Genomic DNA, 7,444 nt, shown 5'->3' on the forward strand with positions numbered 1-7,444 from the left:
TCTTGTCACCTGGAGATATAAAATCTCTTCTGTGACTTAGTTCTTTAGGACCTGCTGAGTGATCACAGCTGTTTTTGCCAGAGAAAAGCAAGGTGTGAGAAAGCAGTGAAATGCCTTACCAACCTTGTAGACTACTATAAAGACACTTAACTTCATGTTAATAGAATCCAGTGATTTCGGGTCATGACAGAAGTGGCCCATAAATCTTTCCGTGGGTTAGCAACATGTGATCTATATAATAGACAATCTTTAAAATATGAGCCCTGTAACTTTTTTTTTTTCCTTGGTTGTTAAGGGATTTTAAAGTAACTGATCTATCAAAGGATAAAATTAAAAATTATATATCCTTCATGGATTATTTATTTTTACACTACTGTTCTCTCTGAACTGAAAAAGCACATTTTTAAAGCAAAGCATTTGCATTACTTTAACAGTATTGTTTGGCTGAAAAACAAATACATTTTCAAGAAATCTTGAGCCTACTTTCAAACTAGTTAGCCAGTTCTTGGCCAGGGACAATCCTTGGCCTTGTCATTTGTTTTGGTTTTCTTGTTTATGCAAATGAAGAAAATGTTTACTACTTCTTACCAGTATTGAGATTTTTATTACGCTTTTGTAATGCAGGAGCAGCTTTGATGAAAGAACAAACTAGCAGGTAAATAGTCCATAATGTGTGTGACTTTGGGTTTTTCTTGTTGTTGTTTCAAAATCGTTAATTAAAACAGCATGGACATCAAACTTTCAGTCATGGTTCCAAGCCTATATGGTAGCGACCAGCAGCCTTTTTGTTACAAGATAGTGATTCCTCTCTAGCAAGAAACTCCAACTCATTTCATGCAATGTGTATGAGTCTTACTCAGCAAAGATGAAGACAGACATGGGTGCTCTGAAGGTAAGATGTACTTCTGCTTAGCACTGAAGCATTATTTGTTCCTGCTCTCACTTCCCAGCATCTGGCATGGTGACATCCAAGTGTGATCCCCAGATAGTCCAGCCCTGCGCCCAGTAAGCCTGGATGAAGGGGTCCTGAGTGTGACTGTGCTGGCTGGAGCTGGTGCAGCCTCGCGGTGCCGTGCCAAGTTTCTACAGCTTTTTGCTTACTCCAGAACATGTCCCCAAAGATTTTAAATCATACTTCATTTTTAAAGGGTTAATCTGTGATTAACTGAGTAGCATGTGTTCTAGACACAGGAGTATTTGATAATTTCTTTGTCTGACATTGAAAGAGTGCCTGAGAGTAACTCCTGGTGATATCATTGGAAACAGTTTTAACTCCGCTTCTGCCAGGGAGCAATTTTTTCCTTAGTCTGAAGAGAATAAAACAAACAAACAAACAAACAAAAACTGTGAAGCAGATTATTTCACCTGAATTATGTCCAGTATAGTGTATTCCTAGTCTGTTGGTTTCAAAGTCTCCTGAAAGACGAATCCCCTTTTTCAATAAAGTGTTACAGGAATTAGAAGCATAGTCCTAAATAACTGATGAGCCTGTTTGCTTTTGTGGAGCACCTCTTAACAAAACAGTAATCCTTCAGTATGCAATTTAGGGCTGTTTCTAAATAACCCTCTTTGTAGAAAACCAGAGCAATATCCTCAATGCTGAAATGAGGGAGAATAAACTCCACACACAGTGTGAAAAGAGGATTCTGCAAAAAGTAACAGATAAGACTGGGACACATACTAGGTACTGTATTATTTATTTAAAATTCATATTTAAATTTATGTAAATTCAGAGTGTGCATGATATGCAGCATTAAGCCTGTGGTGTATTTAAAAAACAAAATGAAATTACAAACCACCATTTAGATACCTGAAAGCAATGTGACCTTTGTAGATCAGGTTTGGTTTTTCTTCCTGATGCAACTAAGATGTGATCTAGAGTTTATGAAGTAACCAGGGAAAAACTCCTATGGATATTTATCATCTCTGTTGATCTTTGCACTTTTATGTCACTGCTAGCACAAGTCAGAAGATTAGGCCCATGGACCTATTCCTGACCCTTATTCGTAGTTGATCACTGAATCCTAAATACAGACTGATGTAATAGAATTTAATTTAGTGACAATTTTTGTTAAGATACAAGCATTTTTAAACTTAGATTTTTAATAGTCGTGAAAAATATGCACATCATACTTAAGAAGCTAGTGGTTGACTTATACGCCATTTTTGCTGTGCCCCCCACTGCAACCTTTCACTGTGAGCTACAAACCGCAGAGACCCTCCTTGATGTTTTGATGTTCATCAGATTCTGTTCACTGTGCATTTCTGCGTAGCTCAGTATATAACCTTGTTTGATCTTTCAGAGTTAGACCCCTTACTTTCAGCAGAGGCTAGCACACAGGAAAGAGAAGGGGGCTTAATTACGTGTGTGATTACCGAAGCAAAATCAATTGCTGCACAGGTCCTGATTTTTTCTAAGATACTTGGGAGTATGTGTGGCTCCATGGGTGAGATACAAATTAAGGCCAGGAGGAAGAGAGAGAGAGAGAGCGCGAGCGCACGTATTTCTGTTACTGGTGTCTCACTGTATTTTTATATAGGAACAAGAGGGTGGGGGTTTTTGTTTGTTCGTTTGATACACAAAAGGACTATTTTGCACAGCTGATTCTGATTAACTTTCTTAACTCAGTACTGTAGCTGGACTGAGACCTGAAAGCTCTAGAAAATTAAGAAGCATCATCAAACGAAACTTGGATATTTTGAGGAACTGGGTTGGCATTTGTTAGATAATACCTGTGCTGCTTTTTCAGCTTTTCAGAAGCTGGGGGAAACACTACTCCTGACTCACTTGTAAACATGGTGACATTTTAAGCAGTTACAGAAATAATAATTTTTTTCCAAGATTCTTCATTCTGCTTTCGAACAAGTGTTTTTGTATTCCTGCTCTTTTTTTTTTTCCTCCCCCCTTCCTTTCTTTGGAAGCTGGCAACAATTAATCCTTAATTACATGCCCTAGACTTTTTCTGTGTCTCTTGGGCTTTCCAACTGTGAATAGTGTTGAATAATGACTCTGCAAATCATTCCAAGATTCAAAGCCAGCTTTGCTGGAAAAAGCCCAACAATTTTACAGACCTAAGTTGTGGATGCTGGTATGAATGCAATATTGGAATGATAACTAAAAATAAGATGTCCTTAGCATAGATGCGCAACATTAAAGCTGAATCACTTTAGGCCTAAAACAATTTGTATGTTATCTTCCCAAACGAATGTGTGTGTCATTTTTGTCATGTACATGCTTTTTTACAATGTTTGTGTTTGTTCCAGTAAAAGGTCTTTGGCATAGAAATGCATATTTTAGTACTCTGCATTACAAAATATGCACGTTTTAGGGAAACATGCAAAACCCCTCCCTCTTAAATAATGCAAATCCTTAATTTAAAGAAATTACACTTAGTAAATGGTCAGTAAAATCACTTTGTTTTAAATTTCAGAAGCAAAATATGTACTGCATGAAGAGTATGCATATATTCAGTTTGCCCTGAAACTCCTGACCAGTAAATCCCTCTTCTTGTGCAGCCCCTTGCTTGCTGTTCTGTAATTTTGACTAAGATTACCCAAGTGTCAGCTCCTCTGCTCTTCCCGGAAGACATCTGTTTCAAATGCCAAATCTACATTTTTGGTCCCCCCTGCCCACCCACACAGAAGAAGGAGAGGCTGTTAATTGTATCGCAGAGAACATCTAACTATCGGGACTTCTCTTACTACCATGAAATAATTATTTCCAGTTTCTTCTAAAATATTTCCATTATTTTTCACTGTGATATTGAACCAAAGGCATAGGGGAAGAAGTTGCATTTAAAAAATCTGCTCCTGCTCAGTGTTCTTGTGTAGGTAAACTTTTACTTTTTTTTTTTTTTTTTTTTTTTTTTCTTTTTTTTTTTTTTTTTTTTTTAATATTAGCCCCATGATATTTGTGTGTGTGAGTTTAGTTCTTGTCTTTGTGCTATTTGCTGGTTAGTATGTTGCACCGCTGCCATGCCAGCAGGCATGTCAAGGGAACTGCATACACCCAAGATTTCCTGTAAGGAACACATTCAAACAAGTGTCAAATTTTACCTCTCTCCCTGCCCCCAAATTTCAAATAAAAGGTATTTTTAGGGGGGTGTAGTCAGTCTATAAGCAACACTGAGGGGGAAGGTTTAGTTAAATTAGGGCATCCTCTTGAAAACCTCTGTCACATTGTTCTCATCAGAAATCATGAGTGCAGAACCTGCCCCAGCATCAGGATTTCTGATAATTTAGGAGTGTAATACCTAGACAAAGGGACAGCCAGCCGTCCTCCTAAAGCCAGGCTTTTCAGCTGCAGGCAGGGGGAAGGGAGCAGCAGGGATGCTAAAGGTGCTTGGTGAACCACCCAGAAGGAATTAATTTCTCCTAGGGTGCCAGGAAAGGAGAAGGATTTGGATGAACAATTTAACTCGTGGCACTGGGTATATTTGTGCTAAAAGGACACCACCTAATGGGCTTTCACTCTAATATTTTACTGTAATATTTTACAGCCTCATGGGGCAGGACCTGTTAAAAGGACTGATTTCCAGAACATGGTTCCATTTAAATCAATGATTAAATCATTAATACAGTGAAGAAAGGCCCTGGCAGTTCTACAAATAAGCAGCTGTAATGATCTTTTACAGAGTGATGGGACACTGAAGAAAACAAACAACCCCCAGACTTGATTGTGCTATATGTAAAATGAGTCCTCTTTTGGAGTTGCAAATTTCAAGTTTTGACTCAATTATTAGGGCTAGTTATGGATGCAGAAGAATTTGTATGCTGCTTTGCACTTAAGAAACAGGCATGACTCCTTACCTGCAAACATGTGCCTGGCTGTGATGCAAAACTATAGTGATCATGTGAATGAGTAGCCACAAAACTATGCCATTGTCCAGACCGTGGGGAAAATCTGACCTGGAAAAATATAAACAGCAATACCAGCACTACTGCATCTAAAATGTAGACAAGCACACAGGTGATTAATATTGAGAATCCAGGACAACACCCATGCAAATAAAGTGTGCTAAAACCCAAGACATTAAACTTAATAAGTTCAGACAACTGAACAGTGCATCATCTTTGAACGGGGTTTTTTCTTTTCTCCTTGTGTTGGTGCAGCTGTTCATGCAAAAAGTAACATAATGTGGCTGCTTATTTCAGTGTTGTGAAATGTAGATGGAAATCCTGTGAGACTTCCACGCAGAGGCTAGAGATGCAAACTGTCCTCAAATTGGAGATGGTGACACAGCGAAGAAACTGTTCCCCACCTCCAAGGGGCGGCTTGCAAAGGAGCCGGAGGGGGCTTTTTGCACAGCTATTTGAAGAATAACTCCTTGTTCCCCTGCTGGCTCTGCTTAATGAACATTCACACAAACCCAGCCTTATTCAGGGATTTGCGTCTGTCGGTTATTCTTTCCTGTTCAAAGGTTATCAGTCATGCAAGGGGGGGAAGCGGTGTGACAGATAAGATGTGTGACAAAGAATAAACAGCCTCAGCCGACCACCACCCTCCCCAGGCGACGAGGAGTCTGCCCACATCACTCGTGACTCCCTCCCAACAATCACTGCACTTGCAAAACCCATCACTGCGCTTCCAAGCCCATCCTGATTTCCTTGAACACTTGGCAAACATGAATGATAGGTAACCCCCAAGCATATACAGGGTGTGAATTCATTCACCTATTTGTAAATACCTGGACAGTGTGTAATTAAAACCTGTAATGGGAGGAATTTCTTGCGCTGCTGGCTTCCACAGCAGCACGGGATATCTGATGTCTGGTCTGTAAGGTGACAGGGAGCTTTAACCTTATTAAAAACAAAGAGATTTTTTCAACCAACTACAGAGGAGCAGAGGGGGAAGGGACGCTGGGTAAAACCCCCTTCCCCATGACAGAACTGTCAGTGAGGTGCGTGAGGCTGGGGGCTCGGCTTGTGCCAGAGCTGGGGAGCCCCCGCAGCCGGCTGGACCCAGAGCAGGTGCAGGCACCCTCGCTGCTCGGGGAGGGCAATTGCTGCCTGCTCCCCGTGGCTCAGCTGCAATAAAATCTGTGGTGCACGAGGTGTGCGTTCACCATCACTCAATGTTAGCTTATGCCTGGAGCCACCATCTACCTTTCCTAACACCACCTACCTCAGAAAACCAGGGGAAAGTAAGAAGTGTTGTTTCCCAACCTTTTTAGTTGTCGCAAGTGACAAGTTTCTCAACTCTGAACTGCGAAGCAAGCGCTGCAGAAATTGCTGACTGCCTGAAGACGTCTCGACTTGGTGCCTCCTGCAGTTTCCCACGTCGAGCGGGAGTGTGCGGTGGCTGTTGTGAGGCCATGCCACGTCTCAGTTTGCAGCAAGCGCTCTTCCTCACCCAGAACAGCCCTCAGGTTTACTGAGGTTTGTAAATCACATGGGCAGGAGGTAAAACTGCCAAGCGCTTCAGCTCTGTGGGGCGGGTGATAGCTCCAAGGGCTGTCCCATCGGTCGGGACAGGACAGGGAGCTTGCCAGGTGCAGGTTGGGTGCCTGGGGGGAACATTTTCCCTATTAAAGGTGTCCTTCTGCTCCTCTCCTGCTCCCTTGCTTCCCCATCCCCACAGCAGCCTGTGCAGGACCGGAGCAAGGCAGCATCCCAGCTGCCCCAGCTCCACACAAAAAGACGTCCCCTTATGTCTCCAGCACGTCCCCTTCACGTGCTCTCAAACTGCCCAGTGTGAGGCCCCAAACCAGTACAACAGAGTTAGTCCTCAAGAGCCCTTTAGCCTTGGGAAAGCTCCGTGCTGGGGGTCCCAGCCCATTACCAGCCGAGGGCCGTGTGGAGGGGGACAGTACAGCCATGCAAGTGCCCTTATTCCCCAGGCCCAGCTTTGATGTGTAGCGGTTTTTTGGATGCTCTCCCATCTCTGGACAAGCCTTACCAGAGCCCAGGGCAGTGTCAGACTCTGACAGCCCCCATTGACGAGGACCCTCATTTCATCTTGAAAAGCAAATTTGCCTGTTTTCTCCAAATATTTTCTAGCCCTTCACCTCGATCTCACCTGGGTTTTTTGCAGTTGACCAGCATCAGAGCACTAGAGAGGAATATGGAAAGAACCCAGGGGGCACGTTTAATATTTCCAGGTATACCCGGGGCCAAGGTGGCTGGAGAGAGGCTTCTCTGGCCTAAGTAACATCAGCAAACACATGAGGAAAGTATATGCATGCTTATCAGTAAAGTTTTCAAAAGTTTATTGGTAAAACTCATTTTATTCAATGCCTTGAAGGAACACAATTAACAGTTGTTAACTTCTCAGCCTGAGGCAGCTGTGCTTTTTATTACAGTCTCCCTATAAATATGTGTGTATATATTTATATATGTCAAAGCATTCAGAAGACGCAGCTCTGCCATATGCTATGTCTCCAGCAGTGGTAAGGGGAGAGCACGAGTGAGGAGGATGCAGGCACTGACATGCAATTTGGGGTAT

Source organism: Pterocles gutturalis, unplaced genomic scaffold (assembly GCF_000699245.1).
Source record: "Pterocles gutturalis isolate BGI_N339 unplaced genomic scaffold, ASM69924v1 scaffold42128, whole genome shotgun sequence".
Classification (NCBI taxonomy): Eukaryota; Metazoa; Chordata; class Aves; order Pterocliformes; family Pteroclidae; genus Pterocles; species Pterocles gutturalis.